The 12,219-nt window shown below is 41.4% G+C and overlaps 1 pseudogene; it reads right to left on the reverse strand.

Annotated features, from left to right (window-relative positions):
- Positions 1-488: 488 nt before the first annotated feature.
- LOC122493498 lies at positions 489-1,557 on the reverse strand (annotated as a pseudogene).
- Between the last annotated feature and the right edge of the window lie 10,662 nt (positions 1,558-12,219).

The following is a 12,219-nucleotide window of genomic DNA, read 5'->3' on the forward strand; positions in this document are numbered from 1 at the left end:
TTAGCTTCCCACTGCTGGACCCCACAAACATGGTGACTTCACATGTCACAAATTTACTATCTCACAGTTCTGAAGGTCAGATCTCCAAAATGGGTTTCAGTGGGCTAAAATTAATAAATTCTTAGACATGTAATAGCTCTTGGGAGCCTTAAGACAGAAATTTCTGTCGAGGCCTAATGCGGTAGAAACAATACTCCAGACTGAAAGGTTAGACTCCCAGGCAAGGCCTACACTAAAGACAGGAGAAACCATTTTTCCTCTTAGATTGTTGTTTTATGGACTGGCCCCCTCCCCAGAGGAAAAGGGGAGCCCGCTACAGATTGACGGGCGGCAGGCATTTATTTGTGGGTTATTTCGTTTTTGTTTTGGGGTTTGGGATGTCATAGTTTATCATAAGAGAGAGACATGGCGATTTTCACATGATGACAGAATTCCGAATTGTCTAGAAGGGGCAGCTTCATGTGATACCATGTCAATAGTGACTTACTTCAGTCTACATACTTTGCAAGAATGCCGACATCTCTAAATGAGAAATAATCCTAGTCATCTAGAACTACGTTGGTGCCTCCCTATTCTGGAGAACTACCCCAACTTCCACGCTGACTGGTGGAATCAGTCCACACTTTACTGTAGACCCGATCCAACAGCTACTACTGTTGCCTGCAATGTGTTTTCCTTAAGATTTTTCTGGAAGCACAGTGCCTCCTCTGTTTACAGTTTCGGCTGCACTCCTTTCAACTAAAACCCAGTCTGGGAGGGGAAGAAAGTTCCTGAACGCCCGTCCTGCCGGCAGTTTGTAGCCCGCTCTGGGCCACCGAGGACAGTAGGTGGCAGGTATAATAAGGCAACAAACCTACTTTTCAAGTTTGACTCAACAGCCACAAGGTGAGTAGGTCTCCACACCCGCTCACAAGAATCTTAAAAGTTTCCTTTAAAAAAAACCTTTTTTTTAAAGTGTATCTATTTATTTTGAGAGAGAGAGGGAAAGAGAGCAGGGGAGAGGGGAAAAGGGACACAGAGAGAGAGAGAAAATCCCAAGCAGGCTCTGCATCCCATACAGGGCTCAAACCCACGAACCGTGAGATCATGGCCTGAGCTGAAACCAACAGTCAGAGGCTTAACCGACTGAGCCACCCAGGCGCCCCAAGAAATCCTCAAAGTTTCTGTAGAGAACTTACCTGGATTCAGTTAATGTACGTAGTCCCGGGGACTCAACGGCACATTGCTCCGCAGGCTGTTCTCCCGGGCAGCCTCCACTGTGAGAAGGCAAGCAAAGTGCACGATCGGAGGACCGGGAAGGAGGTGAGAAGCCTCCGGGCGCTGGGTCCAGCCTGCGAGTCAACCAGAGGTCATGTCCTCTGGGTGACTGCCTCCAACACACATCTCAAGGCTCTAAAAGGTCAGAGATTGTGCATTTCAGGGACGGACTTTTGGAGAAATGTATTACTGTGCCATACATCTCCCTCCTCCTCTCCTCCCCCATTCTCCCTCTCCCCAGGGGCACAGATGCACCTGCTTGCCCCCCAGTTCACACCACCAGGGTGGCTTGGAGAGCATAACGCATATACCCTGCACTTTGGGAATCAGCAAGCTGGTTTCTGAGACCACCTGCAGAGCTAAAGATCGAGGGATGCCCTGCTCGGCTGCTTTCTAAGCTAGGAAAGAAGTGGGCTATGGGGGCCCGTGAGCCACAGTTGCTCGTCTTTCATCTGGAGGACTGCCTGGAAGACCGGAAGAGACCGGAGGCATCACCAAAGAGCTTAGAGCTGCAGAGGTAAGTGAGCATCTGGAACAGAGACCGTGTGCGTCGTCCAAGGAGCCACAGATAGGCTCCTCCAAAGAATCCCACACGAGAGTCAGTTTTCAATATAATCAAGTCCAGAAAACGCTGGCCATACGACAGGACAAGTAGTAAGCACTTGCTCCCATTTGGTCCGCCGTGTCCCAGCTCGAGTGGAATAGAAACCAGATTTCCAGAGCTCGGGGAGAAAGGGTAGGAGAGAGAGAGGGTGAGCCAACACTCCCTTTCCGAATGCAGGCTTCTGCTGTCAGGCTGCTTGGACGCAGGCTCACGTGGGGAAGGTGCAGAGATTTTCATTCCAAGTCCAGATGGAATCGAGGTAATTTCTCGGAGAAGCGGCGGGATTTTCCGGAGTGTTCATCCGGACAGGGGAATAATTAGCTCCATGTGGCAGAGTAACGGAAGCAGTAAGAAACAAAAATGGAGTTGTTTCAACGACACCTTGCTTGTTCAATGCAATGGTTTTAGATAGGCTTAGGGCCCGAAGGAAGGAGATGCCGGATCACCCACTCCCTGCCCTTGGCCCACACTGTACGTGTAAACCCCCGGGGCAGGCCACACACATAGGGCATGTGCCTGCCGGGCTCTCTCAGCCTCCCCAGGCCACCAACCCTCTGCTCTGCCAAGGCCGCTGACACCCATTGGGCACAATGCTTTATACTGGCTAATTTTATAGGAATCGGGTGATTTCTTAATGTGTGATTCTGTCCTTCTATGATTCATAACAAAGTAAACAGTCATTCATACACACTCTATTGATATTTAACCTCTGTGTAACTTTTCCTCTCTGAACTTCTCCCGTTGTGTCAAGTTGGGTGCTTTTATTTGCTGGTTCCCAAAGACTCCTTATATACAAAGATTATTAACTCGATTATGTAAGTTGTAAATATTTTTCTAAATTCACTGCTTTTGGTGATTCTTTAGGCTGCATTTAAGAATGTAGAAGTGCTGAGATTTTACGTGGCTTCATTAAGGATTCATTGCCACAATTTATGCCTTTGGTATCCTATTTAGAAAGCCCTTCCCCACTGAAATATCATAAAAAATATTTACCTACATTTCCTTCAGATTTTATATTATTGTATATTACATCTAAATTCTTTTGTAATTTTTTAACATTTTTATTCATTTTTGAGAGCCAGAGAGAGACAGAGTGTGAGTGGGGCAGGGGCAGAGAGAGAGGGAGACACAGAATCCGAAGCAGGCTCCAGGCTCCAAGCTGTCAGCACAGAGCCCCGTGTGGACCTCGAACTCATGAACTGCGAGATCATGACCTGAGGCCCCAGTCAGAGGCGTAGCCGACTGAGCCACCCAGGCGCCCCTGTCCACACATCTGAAACAAGCCTTTATTGGGTTCTTCCAAAGTCTTGGTATTAAGATGCATTTTCATATGGAAATTTTTTTGTTATATACTTTTGCCTAGCTAGAATGAACCCTGCTTGGTATATCAGATTCACTAAGGTTTCATTTAGCATTGATGTACCACAGTGTATAAGTAAGTATGGTCAATAGCTGCCTTTTACTTTTTTTGGGAGGGGGGTTGTTTGTTTGTTTGTTTTTAATGAGGGTAATTCTAACCCATCCGATGCATTAGAAAAAATATCCTTGATACTCTGTATTAGATTAGATAGCCTAAGAATTGTCTATTCTTTAATGATGTGATAGAACTATAATCTGTGACTCCTTTAAGTGTGATACCTTTTTCACAAAGGGATCTATTCAGGTTTTCTAGTGCTTCTAGAGTTAATGCTAATCATTTACATTTCACAATAAAGTTTTCCATTTCATCCAGAAGTGTCCATAAAGCTAATGTGCATTATGAATCTCTCTGAGTACAACCTAAAGGGGTTTTAAATGGTTTTGATCAGGAACCCAGGAACCTTTTGTTGCTTAACTGATCTTTTTGTAAGACTATGGTTCTAAGTTTCACACTTTGGAAAATGCTAAGGCCATGTCTTAGAACATCCCCTTAAATTTGGTTTTAAATCCTTTCTTTACAAAGAATTGTGTTACCTTTCTTATTCTAAATCTTGTATATTGCTTTTCCTCTATTTTATACAATTATTTTTACTCAGATAATTAGCTTTTGAATACGTGTGTTCATTTTTGCTTTTCGAACGCCTTTAAGTTTTCTTTTTCTCCCCAATTAATGGAAACGAAATTGAAATCAAGAAGTCACTAGGAATTTGTTTCCAAAAATCCAATAGGCTCTAGCTTTAAGGATTTAAACTGAGTGAAAGAAAAGGAAAAGATGCTATTAGGAGAATGAACAGGAAGAATACGTATGGTCAACGTCAAAAGGAGTGAGAAAGGAAAAAGCCAAAACTTGCAACAGGCAATGGGTGCAAACAACTTTTCAAAACGTTTTTCTAGTTTTATTGAGGTATAATTGACATTCATCACTTTATGAGTCTCAGGAGTCCAGCATAAAGGTTTGACTTACATATGTGAAATGATCATCACGATAAGTATAGTTAATGTCCATCATCTTATACAGATAGAATACAAATAAATGGAAACAAGGGGGGAAAATGCTTTTCCTTGTAATGAGAACTCTTGGGATTTATTAACAACTTTCCTATATGTAATACAGTAAGGGTAATTATAGTCATCATGTTGTACATTACATCCCTAGTGTTTATTTACCTTTTACCTGGAAGTTATCATCGGGCCACCTTCTCTCAATTCCCTCTGCCTCTATTTCCCAGGCTCTGGTAACCACAAATCCGATCTCTTTTTCTATAAAGCTTTTTCTTCCTCTTAGATTTCCACGTATAACTGAGATCATGTAGTATTGTCTTTCTCTCTCCAAATTATTTCATTGAGCACAATGCCCTCAAGGTCCTCCAATCTTGTGGCAAATGGCCTGATTTCCTCAGTGTTTATGGGTGAATAATATTATATTTAATATATATATGTATCTGATAAATCATATAAATCAGGACTCCTTTATTCATTCATCCGTTGATGGACATTTAGGTTGTTTCCATGCCTTAACTATTGTAAATAATGCTGCTATGACCACGAGGGTGTAGGTGTCTGTTTGAGTTAGTGTTTTTGTTTCCCTTGGTTACATTCCCAGAAGTGGAATTACTGGATCATACGATAGTTCCAGTTTTAAATTTTTGAAGATCATCCATACTGTTTTCCATAGTGGTTATACCAGTTTACCGTCCCAACAGCACACAAGGGTTCCTTTTTCTCTCCATCTACACCAACACTTGTTATCTCTTTTTGACAACAGGTGTGAGGTGTGAGGTGTGAGGTGATACCACACTGTGGTTTTGATTTGCATTTCCCTGATGACTGCTGAGCCTCTTTTCATGTACCTATTGGCCATTCATGAATCTTCTTTGGAAAAAGTTTACTCGGGTCGTTTGCCCATTTTTAAATAAGATTGTTTGTTTTGCTATTGAGTTGTGTGAGTTCTTTTTATATTTTATATATTAACCCCTTATCAGATATATAGTTTGCAAATATTTTCCCATTCTATAGGTTGTCTTTTAGCTTTGTTGGTAGCTGTTGTTGTTGTTGTTGTGTGTGTGTGTGTGTGTGTGTGTATGTGTGTGCAGAAGCTGTTTAGTTTGATGTGGTCCACCTGTTTTATTTTGTTGCTTGTGCTTTAAGTGTCAGATCAAAAAATCATTGCCAAGACCCACATCAAGGAAATTTTTCCCATATTTTCTTTTAGCAATTTCATGGTTTCAGGTATTACATTCAAGTCTTTAATCTATTGTGAGTTAATTTTTGTGAATGTGTAAGACAGAGATCTAGTTTTATTCTTCTACATATGAATATCCAATTTTCCCAGCATCATTGATTGAAGAAACTGCCTTTTCTCCATTGAATATTCTTGGTTCCTTTGTCAAATGTTAGTTGACTGTATATACTTGGGTTTATTTCTGAGCTCTCATCTGTTCCATTGCTCTATTCTTCTGTTTCTATCCAGTATCACATTATTTTGATGACTATAGCTTTACAGTAGAGTTTGAAATAGAGAAGTGTGATGCCTCCTGCTTTGTCTTTCTTTCTTAGGATTTTTTTAGCTACTTGGTGTCTTTTGTGGCTCCATATAAATTTCAGGATTGTTATTTCTACTTCTATAAAAAATGCCATTGGAGTCTTCATAGGGATTGCATTGACTCTATAGATGGCTTATGCTGGTATTGACCTTTTAACAGTATTATTTCTTCCAATCCATGAACATTGGGTACTTTTCCATTTGTGCCTTCTTTGATTTCTTTTATCATTGTCTTATGGTTTTCAGAATAGAGATCTTTTACCTACTTGGTTAGATTAATTCCTAAATAATCTGTTGTTTTTGATGTTATTGTAAATGGAATTGATTTTACTTTTATTTATTTATTTTTTGGATAATTCATTGTTAATGAATAGAATTTTTGTATGTTAATTTTGTATCCTGCAACTTTACTGAATTTGTTGGTTACATCTAACAGTTTTTTGGTTGAGTCTTTAGGATTTTCTGTATAAAAAGCATGTTATCTGTAAATAGAGACAGCCGTATTTCTTCTTCAATTCTAATGCCTTTGTAAATGTTTTTACTATGAAAGGATGTTGAATTTTGTCAGATTTTTTCTACATCTATTGAGATGATCATAGGTTAGTATGGTTTTATCACATTGATGAATTTGTGTATGTTGAAATCATCCTTGCATCCCAGGCATAAATTCCACTTGATCATGGTGAATGATCCTTTTAATGTGCTGCTGAATTCAGTCTGCAAATATTTACTTGAGAATATTTGCATCTAACATCTGGAATATTGGCCTATAGGGTTTTGTTTTGTTTTGTTTTGTTTTGTTTTGTTTTGTTTTGTTTTTGTAGTAATGTCCTTTTCTGGCTTTGGTTTCCAGGTAATGTTGGCCTCCTTTACAAATATTAATTCCTGGGGTGCCTGGGTGGCTCAGTTGGTTAAGCGTCCAACTTCAGCTCAGGTCATGATCTCATGGTTCATGGGTTTGAGCCCCACGTAGGGCTCTGTGAAGACAGCTCAGAGCCTGGAGCCTGCTTCCTATTCTGTGTCTCTCCCTCTCTCTGCCCCTCCCCTGCTTGCACTCTGTCTCTCAAAAATAAATAAACATTAAAAAATATTAATTCCCAAGTTGTCTGTAAAGACGGGTGCCATAGACAACTAGTTTGTAGATGAAATATTTTGAGTAGAAGAGGAATTCTTTTGTTCTTGTTGCCTCTTTCCATTTTATAAATTGGAAAGAGTTGGTCCCATCTGTACATCTAGCTTGTTGGATAATAACACAAACAGGGATAAACATTGACTTAGAAACTCCATTTGGACTGAATTATAATTTTTTTCCATATTCCAAAGCATATGGACTGTGTGTACAAATGGCCCTTTGGGATATGAGACCTATAACAAAATATCAAATATCTACATAGTAGGACCATTCAGGCATTTGGGACTCCAGGAATTAAATGTCCCAGTGAGGGGTTAATGCCATGTTATTTGTCCTCCATCAGCTAGTTCTCCAAGCACATTATAGCGTCTCTGAATTTCAGTTTCCTCACCTCTAAAATGGACATTATAGTATCTACTGAGCAGGGTTTGGGTGACAATTTGAATTAACAGGTTGGCCTCAGGACTCCTTTTCCCAGTAGTTATGGCCTTTTAAGACCCCTACAAAATTTTAAAAAGAGATCTTTGGGGCTTACAGAATCCCAGGGGACCTCACCTCATGACATATCAAAGTATGCGAGTGTTTTGACCTGTAGTTACCTCTGAATCATGAAGCAAATCCTTGCAAAGATCTTGTGGTTTAAATCTCGCACTTTAACTCAGTGTGGCTGTATTATAACAAATGATACTTCATTGATTCCAAAATGGTTTGTTTTGTTCTGTTTTGTTTATATTTTCACATCTCTGTACTCAGAATGCTTCTTACTTAGATGTCTTATAAGTATGGCTGGAGTTGTTTTTCTTTCCCAGGAGTACAGAATTTAATGAAAGGCACGTTTTATAGACGAGGGCATCTTAGATTCAACAAAATACCGTAAGGTCTTCAGGCCTTTCAAATGAAACACCCCTCCCTGGGAAAATCCGCATGCCTTAATGAATGACTACAGTCATCACAGAGGGAGGGAGTTTTGGTGATTGTCTCGTCCATAGGCCTCGTTGCCCTGTGACTCATCATCTCCAGTATACTCCAGCCATTCAAGATACCAGGTGCATATACACACAAGCGCATTCAAAAGGTTTCAGTGCACAACTTTGGAAGATTACATACCCTAAAATAGAAATCTCGAACTTCACAGATAGCCTAGGTCCCTAGCAACGGGCCCATAAAAATGCAAAGCCCAGGGGACAGAACACTAAAGCAACAAATCAAAACAATACCAGTCATTATGCAAACACCAAGGCATATAATCTCATTGAGGAAACGATGCCAAATTCCTGGCTCAGAATTAAAAGCATAGAGTTTTTTGGTTTTGTTTTTAAGACAATGTTTTTAGAGCAGTTTTAGGTACACAGCAAAATTGAGAGGAACGTGAGGAGACTTCCCATGTATCACCTGTCTCCACCAGTGCATAGTCTCCACTCTTTATTGTGCCCTCACCAGAGTGGTCCGTTTGTCACAACTGATGAGGCTACTTTGACGCATCATTATCACCATGAGTCCATAGGTTATATTAGGGTTGACTCTTGGTGTTGTGCATTATAGCCGTTCAAACAAATGTATAATGGCGTGTAACCAGTACACTGTACACTGTACACTGTACACTGTACAGTGCATTAGAGTACACTGCAATAGGGTCTTGTCATTGCCCCCCAAACCCTCTGAAGGCACAGGTTTTCAAATGTGTTCAGACTGGGGACCCAGCTCCACTCCACGGTGAAGATGCATTCCCTTTAAGACCTCTCTAACACCCAGAACACGGTTGCTGGGTAAACACACTCACTACCAGTAAGAGCTTACGGCATGAGTCAAGCAGGGATTAATTCTTCTGTTCTTTCCCGTGCTCTGCGCTGACACCCTGGAGCTTTTAGAAACCTCGATGACAGAGGGAGGATGTGTTCCTGGAACACCACCTACCTTCCAGCCTAAGTCAGGAAGGAGAAGCCAGAGAGCAAGAAGGGCCCCACCCCCTCTGGCAAGGGAAAGCATCTTTGCCCTGTTATTTTGTGACCTAGGGGTTGGGGAAGAAGTTTAAAGAAGATCCCCAAAACACAGATGTTAACATAAAAGTAGATATGCAAACAGAGTTGGATTTCTGCTCATTGAGTCAAGTCATCGGCGAGACGAATAAAGAAATGACAGATTGACAGAGATGTTTACAACGGCACAACTAGCAAAATAGGTAGAGAAATGGGTACTTTCTGCACTGTTGATGAGAGTACACAGCCTGTTCTAGAACAATCTGGCAGCGTGTAGTAAAGTGGGGCAACAATATGGCCTGTGACCAACAGATCTCATTCCTAGAAATATATCTCAAAGAAATCCTCACACAATTCCACAATGGGGAGTATAAAGGCTAATGGGTTTAACAATGGGGGAGTTGAGGAAATGACTCGAAGGCAGGGGGTGGGGACAAGATACTTAAAAAGCAGATATTGTGAGATCTTGTAGGACAGTAAGAAAAACAACACTACAGGTGCAGACTGCAACATGCTACGTTCTCACAAGCAGGGCTGACCTGACAGGTGTATCACAGATGCGACACACAGGATCTAGAAGGTTCTCACACTGTTTACTGCTCTGCTGTCTGTCTCTTGAAATCCTCAATCATTTAAAAAAAATTTTTTTAAGTTTTTTATTTATTTTTGAGAGAGAGAGAGAGAGGGGGTGAGCAGGGGAGGGATAGAGAGAGGGGGAGACACAGAATCCAAAGCAGCTTCCCGGCTCTGAGCTGTCAGCACAGAGCCCAAAGTGGGGCTCGAACCCATGAACTGTGAAATCATGACCTGAACCGAAGTTGGCGCTTAACTGACTGAGCCACCCGGGCACCCCGAGATCCTTAATCATTTTTAAACAAGGGGTCCTACGTTGTCATTCTGTACCTGTTCTCACATTCTAAGCAGCCAGTCCTGTTCATGAGTATAATGTAGAGAAAAGTGGGAAAAAGGATGAGCTTTATTGCAAAACACCACATGGAAAGGTTGTATGCTATCTACTTTACAACAGGGTGTTAAAAACCCTACAAGGTTAAAGTAGAAAGGAGGTCAAATGTGTGGGAGTGGGGATCCGAGACAAAGGTTAAAGTCAAACAAGAATAAACAAAACCACAAAAGACCCTTATAGGGATGAATGACTTATTCCCTGTAAGTCTCCAAATGACAATGATTTGGATTTTCCTTGTATGAAGGAGACCCTGCAGAAAACCTTTAGTAAAATAGTTCAAGATCAACCAAGCTTGAACACTTCACCTTTCCACTTCTTCTTGCCTAAGAATATCTGATTTTCTAGCATAGAATAGATTTCAGTTGTTTATATATTGCCAACACATGAACCATCTTCCCAGTCGGTTTTGTTTTTCCAGACTCAAAATGGCATACTAGTAGAAAAAATTACTTTGTAAGTGGCATTGCCTATTATAACCATAGGGATATAAGAACGCCTGGGTGGCTCAGTCAGTTGAGTGTCTGACTCTTGATTTTGGCTCAGGTCATGATCCCAGGATTGTAGAATCGAGCCCCACGTCGGGTTCTGTGCTGACAGCCGTGAAGCTTGCTTGGGATTCCCTCTCTCCCTCTCTATCTGCCCCTCCCCCATTCTCTCTCTGTCTCTCTCAAAATAAAGAAATAAAACTTTAGAAAAATAAAATAAGGGGCGCCTGGGTGGCGCAGTCGGTTAAGCATCCGACTTCAGCCAGGTCACGATCTCGTGGTCCGGGAGTTTGAGCCCCGCGTCAGGCTCTGGGCTGATGGCTCAGAGCCTGGAGCCTGTTTCTGATTCTGTGTCTCTCTCTCTCTCTGCCCCTCCCCCATTCATGTTCTGTCTCTCTCTGTCCCAAAAATAAATAAACGTTGAAAAAAAAATTAAAAAAAAAAAAGAAAAGAAAAATAAAATAAAAACGTAGGGCTAGAAAACTTTTCTAATAAAACAAATCAAAATACAAAACATTTTAATTAATGTTTATAATTTTATAATTTATAAATTTATAATTATATAATTATAATTTAATTAATATTAATAATTAATTATAGTAACAGAAGCAAAAGCAATCCTAACTACAATTTTAAATCAAATTGAGTCAAAAACTAATTATCAATTTTTTTTTAACGTTTATTTATTTTTGAGAGAGAGAAAGAGACAGAGCATGAGCAGGGGAGGGCTAGAGAGAGAAGGGGGCCACAGAATCTGAAGCGGGCTCTAGGTTCCGAGCTGTCAGCCCAGAGCCCAACACAGGGCTCGAACTCATGAACCGTGAGATCAAGACCTGAGCCAAAGTCAGATGCTTGACCAACTGAGCCACCCAGGGGCCCCTGAGTCCAAGCCAGTTATTAATGGACACAACCCAAAGAGACTTGAAGGTATTTAAATCATGCCACTGAGTCCTGGCTGCCGGACTAAAATGCAAGTTCCGTTGCTGGTGCATTTGCAACTATCTCCCGTGCTCTGAGTGGCCAAGAACATGCCCGAACCAATGGTGAAAATTTAGGAGCTAACCCAGGAATACTCTCCCTCCTCTTCAGATGACTTTTAAGCTGCAAAATGTTAGTGTTTGCATCACTTGAAAGGTTTACTTGGTTTAATGTCATCAAATTAGATCTGCACCCCCATAATTGTGAAAACAGAAAGCAGGAGCCCACGCAGGTCGAATATTCTGAAAATTCCCTGCAGGTTCCATACCACCAACCCTCCACCCAGTGTGGACACAGGAGCTCTTCACTGGAAAAGTGGACTGTTCACTATGAAGGAGACTGGTTGGAGGGAAGGAAGGCCCCTGGCTTTGCCTTTGGCTGGCTGCAGATCTTGAATGAGACGCTGTGTTTCTAGGCTTCAGTTGAAAGAAGTACATACGTTTTCTGTGTTTCCAGCCAGTTCTGATATTCAGTTTACATAAGAAGGTAGAGCGAATTTAGGAAAACCAAAGCAGGAATTGGGAATGAACAGCACCACAAGCATCACAATTAATGATGCAGGGGGATTAGGCATTTTATGGAGATGTTTGTATGACTGGGTCACGGCAACCATCCTTGGGTGGAATTATTTCCCGGGTGGAGAATCTATGTTCTGCTGAGGAGCTTCCAATCGATCTGAGTCTTGAGGTGCAGAACCTAGGGACGGGCTTGGAGGAGTGGGGTTTTAATCCATTCACACTTTTTTTTTTTCATCTTAGGCGAAGAACTCACCTAACGAGGTTGCCTGGGCGGCATCTGTCATATCCGAAGCCATGATTAATCTGCCTCGAGTTGAGAAATTTCTGGTTGCAACACCTTGTGG

The sequence above is a fragment of the Prionailurus bengalensis genome, chromosome D2 (genome assembly GCF_016509475.1).
Source record: "Prionailurus bengalensis isolate Pbe53 chromosome D2, Fcat_Pben_1.1_paternal_pri, whole genome shotgun sequence".
Taxonomy (NCBI): domain Eukaryota; kingdom Metazoa; phylum Chordata; class Mammalia; order Carnivora; family Felidae; genus Prionailurus; species Prionailurus bengalensis.